Source organism: Nycticebus coucang, chromosome 15 (assembly GCF_027406575.1).
Source record: "Nycticebus coucang isolate mNycCou1 chromosome 15, mNycCou1.pri, whole genome shotgun sequence".
Taxonomy (NCBI): Eukaryota; Metazoa; Chordata; class Mammalia; order Primates; family Lorisidae; genus Nycticebus; species Nycticebus coucang.
In genome coordinates, this window is record NC_069794.1 from 48,238,903 (window position 1) to 48,248,060 (window position 9,158).

A 9,158-nucleotide genomic window follows, 5' to 3' on the forward strand; every position below is an offset into this window, starting at 1 on the left:
TATTTATGTTTAAAAAATAAGAGTAAAGTTAATTTTTCATGGCTTAAGAAAATATTCAGTAGATAAAAGGATAAGAAGAGAGTTTTTTTAAAAAAAAGGAAAAAATGTTTAGATCGTTGGCTAACGCTTAAGGAAGGAACATTAAAATCTTTCCTTGAATTTCCTTCTATTATAATACAGTCCACTGGTTCTCTTGTTTTCCTCTCACTACCCTTTCTAAGACTGTTATTTTTTTGTATGCCAAATATTCATTTACTTCTTTTATTTCTCTGGGGTTAATCCTAGACTTCCTTCTGTTTTCATGCTTTTCTTTCCCTATGTGATATTGTAAATGCAGCCCACAGGCCAGTAAAGTCACATCCCCAGGCCAATTTGGTACCAAATGGACAAACAGAGAAAGATGAGATGGTCTTCAAGAGCATAGTCTACCATCTCCTCAGGCTGCCAGCAGCTGAACCTACATTTCTAACAATATAATCTTTTTCTATAATTATATTTTGATACGAAGATAACATATTTAAAAAACTGTGATCAAAATCTTGACTCTAGGACCATATTGTTGCAGGAAGACAAGGCCCAACAGAGAGAAAGAGCACCCAAACACCATGTTTATAAGAGGAAGGGCTTTTTCACCAGCTGGGAGCTTATGGCATAGAAGAATTCCAAACGGCGGTGCTCCCCAACTGCCTTGGTCTTTCCCTTTTTATTGACAGTCAAAAGTTCCACCCCACAGGTGCCCTTCTCATTGGCCAGTTTGAATCAAGCCGGAGATGCTATTCCCATCCCTACAGAACTACAGGATTTCACAGAACTTGGAAATTTCCAAGTTTCAGGAAGTTGAGTTTATAAATTCCCAAGAGCTGAGTTGCTAAATTGCGGAGGCGGAGGAGGTATGGACTAGTGTGGCCTGCGGTGGGTGGGGGCGAGGCCAGATGGGCTCTGGTGCCCCGCCAGCACGCTGAGGGGGCGTTGCTGCCATAGGAGGCAGCGCCCGCCATGTTGGCACAGGAGGTGCTGGACGAGTTCAGGGCGCCCGCCCAGAAAGCGGCGCTGCTGGAACGGAGCCGTGGCCACATGGAGCCTGTTCGGCGTGAGCCTGGCCGTGCTCGGGGAGCTGGGGAGAGCCGCTGCCCACATGCATCTGGCTGCAGCTCCGTGGGCACAGGAGGTGGTGCACAGCGCCAAGGTTTTTGGCCAGGGCCAGGTTTGAACCCGCCACTTCCAGTATATGGGGCCAGTGCCCTACTCCTTGAGCCACAGGAATACATTAAAGGAATCTGTGAACCTGAACTAGAAGAAAGAGAATGTTACCCCAGGCCATGCACTGCATTTTTGTTGGAGCAGAGAGCCTGTTTCTGAAGAGCTTGATTCAGGGTACATGTGCTGACCTCTGCATTCTGGACATTGGCCTGCTTGGCATCAGAGGCAGTGCTGAGGCTGTGGTCATGGCTAGAAGTCACATTCAACAGTTTGTAAAGCTCTTTGAGAATAATGAGAACTTACCCAGCAGTCAGAAAGAATCAGAGGTGAAAAGGGAATTCAGACAATTTGTTGAAGCCTGTGCAGACAATTATACAATGGATTTGTTGATTTTGCCCACTTCCTTGAAAAAAGAACTTTTGACACTCACCCAAGGTGAGGAGAGTCTCTTTGAAACAGGAGATGATAATGTCATTGAAATTAGAGATTCTCAACAAGCAGAGGTTACACAGAATGCTGCCACAGGGCTGAATGTTTCCAGAGATGAAATTATTTTACAGGAAGATACAAGAAATAAAGCTGGGACTCCTGTGTCTGAGCTTACAAAACAAATGGACATAGTCTTTTCTAGTACACAAGATGTGCTTTGTGTTCCGGTAAATGGCCTCACCCCAGATGAAGAAGTGCTTTCCAAGGACAGAGTTTGTCACAAAAGGAGATTTTCTGATTCTGAAGAAAGACGTACCAAGAAGCAGTTTTCTCTGGAAAATATTGCAGAGGGGGAGCTTTTACCTGAGGGTAAGACATCAGCTGGAAATGTAATCACTGGCCTATCTGAGTGAAAATTAAGTTTCACTTCTACCATTTCTGAAAATTTAAGTCTAGATGTAAAAGACACTTCTGAGGAAATGGAATACAACATCCTCGTAAACTTTTTTAAAACCATGGGCTATTCCCAAGAAAATGTTGAAAAGGTTATTAGAGAATATGGGCCATCTACCGAACCATTATTGCTCTTAGAAGAAATTGAAAAAGAAAATAAAAGGTTCCAAGAAGACAGAGAATTTTCACCTGATACTGTGTATTCAGAGACCAGCAAAACCAAAAATAAAGGTTTTTGTAGCAATGTAAATGAGATTACAACAGATTCAACTCCAAAGAAGACACAGACTCTCACACAGCAAAATAAAGGAGAAAAATGTTCTCAGTTGCCATTCAAAGTAGAAGCTAAACCATGTACCTCAAATTGCAAAATTAATACTGTTAGAACAGTGCCAATAGAACAGAAATGTGAAATCTGGGCTTCAAACCGGAACTATGTTTGTAACGTAGACCTTGAAACTGATGGCCTTTCACCTTCTGTTGCCCCATCAAGACCCAAATAAGTCAATTTTGTTTCAAGGGGAGCTTCAAATCACCAGCCCAGAAGTCCACCTTTTCCTGAAAATGGTTTGCAGCATCAGGCAGAACCCCTGCTTCCAAATACTATGAAATCTCCCTGTGAAAAACATTCAGGATGTTGTAGCTCTCCTCAGGCTAAGCCAAATTGTCCACCCCTTATTCCACCAATGCCGCTGCCCCAGCAATCACCTTCAGTTATGGACACAAAGTTGGCAGGACCTTCTGATTATATTGATTCCTCAGTTACAGGGGTTCAGAGGTTTTGAGATACTCTAAAAGTACCATACAAACTGGAATTAAAAAATGAACAGGAAGAACGGATTTGAAGCACATTGTTATAGATGGGAGCAATGTTGCAATTACCCATGGTCTGAAAAAGTTCTTTTCTTGTCGTGGATTTGCAATTGCAGTTGAATATTTTTGGAAGCTTGGCAACAGAAACATCACTGTATTTGTCCCTCAGTGGAGAACAAGACGTGATCCTAATGTCACAGAACAACACTTCTTAACCCAGCTCCAGGAGCTCGGAATATTATCTTTAACTCCTGCCCAGATGGTGTTTGGAGAAAGAATCGCCTCTCATGATGACAGGTTTCTACTCCACTTAGCAGACAAAACTGGTGGCATAATTGTAACAAATGATAACTTCAGAGAATTTGTGACTGAATCCATTTCTTGGAGAGAAATTATTACAAAAAGACTGTTTCAGTACACATTTGTGGGGGGACATATTTATGGTTCCTGATGATCCTCTAGGAAGAAGTGGACCTCAATTAGAAGAATTTCTTCGGAAGGAAGTCATTCTCAGAGGCATGCAGCCCCTACTCAATGCCCTGCCAAATGTGGGTGTGTTTGACCCCAGCTTCAGAGTCCCTGTTACCCAGGCAACCAGCTCCAACCATCAGCCTCCCACTTGGATCCAGGGTGCCCCTCCAAGCCACTGGCTTCCTCAGCAGCCCCACTTCCCACTTTTGCCGAACCTTCCCAGCATCCAGCAGAATCTGTCCATGCCAGCACAGAGGTCTTCTGCAGAGACCAACGAGCTGAGGGAAGCCCTCCTGAAGATCTTCCCCGACTCAGAGCAGAGGTTGAAAATTGATCAGATTCTGGTGGCCTATCCGTACATGAAAGATCTGAATGTGCTCTCTGCCATGGTGTTGGACTAAAGCCTGCACTGAGAAGCTGGAGCTCAGGGCCGGCTGATCTGACTCACGCTGGCGCCTGGGCCTGACGGGAACTAACATAATGTGAAGAGACTCACTTCCCAGTGTAAACGCTGTAGTATTGTATAGAAAAAAAAATGTTTTGTGTACAAAAAAAAAAAAAAAAATTCCCAAGAGCTGAGTCACTGTGGAGAGGACCCTGCATGTGTATCCTTGTGGTCTCCTTGAGAAGACCTGTTCTTCTGGACCTCACCCTTCTCAGCTATCCTCTCTCAATATGTCATCTTCAAAATAAGACGATCCAAGCAGTTTAGTATAATTGCAAATCAAACTGAATTACTTTTCCTTTTTATATGAATGTGAACTTTTTTTTCATTCAAAGTTTTTATATACCTCAGCTCTATCTACCATTTTTCCCCTCAAAATCTTATAAAACGTATCTCTTTTTATTGGTACCACTTTCTTGTAGATTGTACATTCTACTATGCACATCTTTCAGTAATTCTACCCATACTATACTCCTCACAACTTTCTAGATATATTCTCTTCTTTCTTTTCTTACATAATCCATCCCAACAGAATACATATCTGGTTGGCAAAGCAGGTTACACCTGGAAATGTAAGGATGGGGAAGACATTGCAGTGGTAAAGATGCAAACCAGTGTAGTCTACAGGGAAGCACAAGACTGAACAAATAAACAGACAAACTAAAGACATGTCAAAATTGTACCGCAATTCTCTTCTCATTTATCTGTTAGAGCTGGGTATCCCGCTACATTATCTATCTGGCTGGTGTGGTGGTTAATTTTATGTGTCAACTTCACACAAATTTCCTTATTGGGTGTCCAGATCTTTCTGTGAGGGTGTATCTAGAAGGTATTTAACATTTAAATTGATGGATTCCTTAGAGTAAATCACTATCCTACTGTGAATAGACATTCCATCAGTTCTAGGACTGCGTGGAAGACTTACCTTCCCTTTAATTAGAGAAAATGCCTCCAGTGTGACTGCCTTTGAACTGGGACATTGGGTTTTTCTTGCCTTTGATCTCCAACTGAAAAACAGGTTTTTTTCTTAGTCTCAAGCTTTCCACCCTTGGGTCTGAAAAAATTACTCTATCAGCAATCCTTGATCTCTAGCTTACTGATTATAGGAGTGGGCACTTGTCAGTCTCCATAATTGTGGGAGACGATTTCTCATAATAAATCTTCATACATACACACACACACACATGCACATGCATATAATTGTGCAGACGTGTGTGTATAATCCAATAATATATATAATTGTTTTATACATATTTATATATAATTTATATATAATTTCATATATATAAATTTTATATATAATTATATATATATAATGTTTTTCTGGAGGACTCTGACTAATACAGCTACAAGTAACTCAAATTTAATATATCTGAAGATGAACTGATTATCTTTTCCCCAGATTTGCTTATATTTGGAGATCAGTAAACAGTGTCATGATTCATCCAGTTATTCATAACCCCTTCCTCAACATCCCCTTTTTGGATATCTACCAAACTTTGTCTAAATATCCCACTCATCTTCTCCATGTTACACTACTTTTATCTATCATCTGATTTATTGCAGACAATTGTTAACTGATTACCTGAATTCATATTCACACTACCAAACCAGACTCCTCATCACAGTCAGAGAAGTTGTTTATGGAAGGAACACATCTGATCATTTTACTCACTTGCTTAAATTGCTTCGACTGTATTTCACTATTTTGAAATGATTTTGGAAGTCCTTATCATTACCTAGAAGGTTCTGCATGCTGTCATCTTCCCACCATAGTGGTCTCATCTCATGACATTCTTCCAATCTTGGTTTATTTTCCAGCCATATCTGACATATGGTCTCTACCTTCCTCCTTTTCACTATTCTACACAGTGTTTAAATAAATAAAGTTGTTGTTTTAAAAAGATATTTTATGATCTGGACAAGGATAAATAAATGAACATGTATGGAGCTTCTGCCTAGTATTATTTTTCTCTTGTTCCTTCACTTCCTAACACAGTCATCTTTTTCTCAAGTCCTAATTTAAATAGAAGTCCCCGGAGACCCTATCAGGGTTTGATTACCTTCGTATGTATTCCCATAAAACCTTGTCCTTCTCTTAGCATTTTGTGCAGTTGCAATTGTTGGTGAGCAATTCTGCATGTGATTTCTCTATATCTAATATTAAATTTGTCCTGAACTTTCTTTTCAAGGATGTGTGCACAGAAAACATTCTTGGAAGATGGATAGGTTCTCCACTATAAAGAGAGCAGATAGGTTTCTTTACCAATATAATTAACATAGGATATCTTTCTTGGCTAAGGTAGAGCAGGTTTCTAGTTCCCCTAATATAAGACTGGAGTTTCCTCAGCATTGATAAACTTTGAAAACATCTTAAAAGAATGGAGTCCATCAAAAAAGGCCACATAGTCTATGATTTTACTTATATAAAAGTCAGAGTTAAGAAGATCTATAGAGACAAAAAAGTAGAATAGTGGTGGCCTGAGGTTGTTGGAAGAGAGTTGGGTAATGGAAATGACCATGATAAATATAAGATTTATTTGGAAAGTGATGAAAAATGTTCTAAAATAGATCTTGGTGATGATTGCATAAATTGAATATTCAAAAAACTAACTGCTCACTTTAAATAGATGCTTTTTTAGAAAATGAATTATATGTCAGTTTTTAATGTGTTTATGACCTGAATAAAGATACAGAAATAAAACTATCTGAGATTCATAATCGCAGGTTTTCTGCTCTACTGCAAGCCCATTGCATGTGTAGCATCTAACTGAGCCTAAGAACCATGGGAGACTTTGGTGCGGGTAGGTTGGGAGAACTGCCATGCTTAGAATGTTCATGCTCCCTATTGTACTATGAATAATAGTAGTGTTTTTCTGACCCAGAAGTCTCACATCTTCAGTCAGGATACAGGAAACGATGGGTAGGTAATTTATTAGTTTGAAACTAAGGTAAAATCTCAGACCCTTCATGGTTTTTAACATCCATGATGTAATTGATTTGGGGATGTATTCTTCAATCTCTCTCTTCTATCTTATTTTCCACCCCTGTCTGTGACAAAGAGGGGACAATTAATAAACACATATTGGTTGATTTCAGTGTGTAAATTAGGAGAAAAAATAAAGATGATGAGAAAATCTAACACTTTGTTAGGTCTACTAAATGACTTTGAAAGGGATCTAATTTTTCCTTTTTGAAAGTATGATGGACCCTACTTTTCAAAATATCTGGCACTCATATTAAAAACTTTAATTTTCCTTTCTTTTCTTTTTTTTTTTTTTGAGACAAAGTCTCACTATGTCAGCCCCAGTAGAGTACTATGGCATCACAGCTCACAGCAACCGCCAGCTCTTGAGCTTAGTGATTCTCTTGCCTCAGCCTCCCAAATAGCTGGGACTACAGGGGCCCACCACAACGCCCAGCTTAAATATTTTAATTTTTAAAATAAAATCTGTTTTACTTAATGACACAGAAACTCTCCATTAATATCATATTATTTAATACACAAAAAGAATTTCTGAGCATAAAATATGTGTCATATTTTATGTTATTCTTTTATATATTTTTTTCCTTAGGGAACAATTTAATCATAGTTTGCAAATTGTAAAGTTGATGGATTTTCTCACAGTGGAGAAAAATCTTTGTGAAAAGGGTGATAGAATTGAATTGGGCTTTCTAACAGCAAGAGTTTTAATTCAAGACAGGCACTAAGAAGGTAGAAGGTAGGTGGGTAAAGTCACACAGAATACATAAGTAAGGTCAACTTAGTCCAGTTTTGCTTCAGCTTAGAAAACTTTCAGCAAAGAAGAATGACAGTGTGACAATGTTATGTTAAACTATGACTTAATTGTTGACTTTCAGTGAAAATTTCAGTACTTTGTTGAGTTCATATTTTCTTATCTACTCACACATACTAACAATTTATACAAGTAAAAAAGAAAAAAGAAAAAGAAAAAAGAAAAATAATTGTAAAGTGCCACATATAACTAAATGATATTTTTAAAAAGTTACCCTGGCCAAATCAGACTACCTGTGTTCTGAAGGCACATTTTCTCCCACTCTGCTGCTTTGCTGATATTTCCAGTGACATTAGGGGACCATTAAAAAAAAAATATGTCCCATAAGTTAAGCTCTGGCTTCTTGTTCACTACCAAGTTCAGAGAATGCCTGTGAACCCCTCTTAATGATCTTTTTTATTCCCACTCCTGCTTCCTCTTGTACTAAAACCATGAAAAACCCAAGACCCACTGTCAATCCAGGAGTACTGAATTTATAGTCACTTTGTGATAAGCCTTGAGAAGGATGGTTTCCATGCAAACTTAAGGTGATAACCTATCTAGGTACTTGTAATTATTAGTGGAAAATTCAAGACAGTCATGGTAGTTTCATAATGAGGAGGATGACAGTGCGTGATATCAAATCATCAAAAGGGAGAGAAAATCATCATCTAATTAACCATTCTGAAATGGAAATTAATGGTCTCAGGGACTAGGAAAAATTATCTAAGAGAAAAATACGTATCATGTTCTTGATAACTAAAGTTATTCTGATATATTTGGAAGATGGTATCACTCTAATGCAGACAATGGATAATAGTAATATTTAAAAAAATTACCATTCTTTTCTAAATTCAAACTTAGTCTGTCATTTAAAAAAATTAGAATAATCCCAAAGTAACTTAATTTAAAAATTATTTGCTTAAATTTAAACTCCCATGGAAACAAAAAACTAATAATAATTTACATTTGCTTACTCTTATTTATTTTTGAAATTTTCTTAACTTTCAAATCCTTTACCTTGTACTTCCACAGAATATCACTAAGGTAGCCACTTAACTTGGATACATTTCACATCATTCATATGTGAGAAAACAAATACAATCTACCTTTACCTGGGGGAAATTAACTACATTACCAACTACTTTCCTTTCTTATTGTTATAGCTGCCTTGTCAAATCTGTCTACATATGTTCTACTCCAGATATTTTAACTCTTGAGCTAGGTAATATTTTCTTAAACAATTATTTCCATAAGTAGGATATAAAATGCATAAGGCAAGTTTACCTCACTCTTGCTTTGAAGCTGGGCTTGGCATAGAATTATATTTAAAAGCATTGCAGTTCAATAATGTAAAGTAATGATAAAATCATTTAATTTAGCAAAGACCCTCGGAAATGCAAAAGGAAGATTGCATTTTATACCATGAGGAAAATATTTTAAAATATAAAATACTTAAAATAAAATAATGTCGTCATTATCTCTGTTCTCCTGCCATCCCTCCTTTATTCGTGCATCTCAGACTTACAGACTCTAAAGACTGCCTTAAATCTCTTTGTTGTCCTTTTCAA

At 37.9% G+C, this 9,158-nt stretch overlaps 1 pseudogene; it reads left to right on the plus strand.

Moving 5' to 3' along the window:
- The first annotated feature begins 996 nt into the window (after positions 1-996).
- LOC128566712 (NEDD4-binding protein 1-like) lies at positions 997-3,767 on the plus strand (annotated as a pseudogene).
- Positions 3,768-9,158: the final 5,391 nt, after the last annotated feature.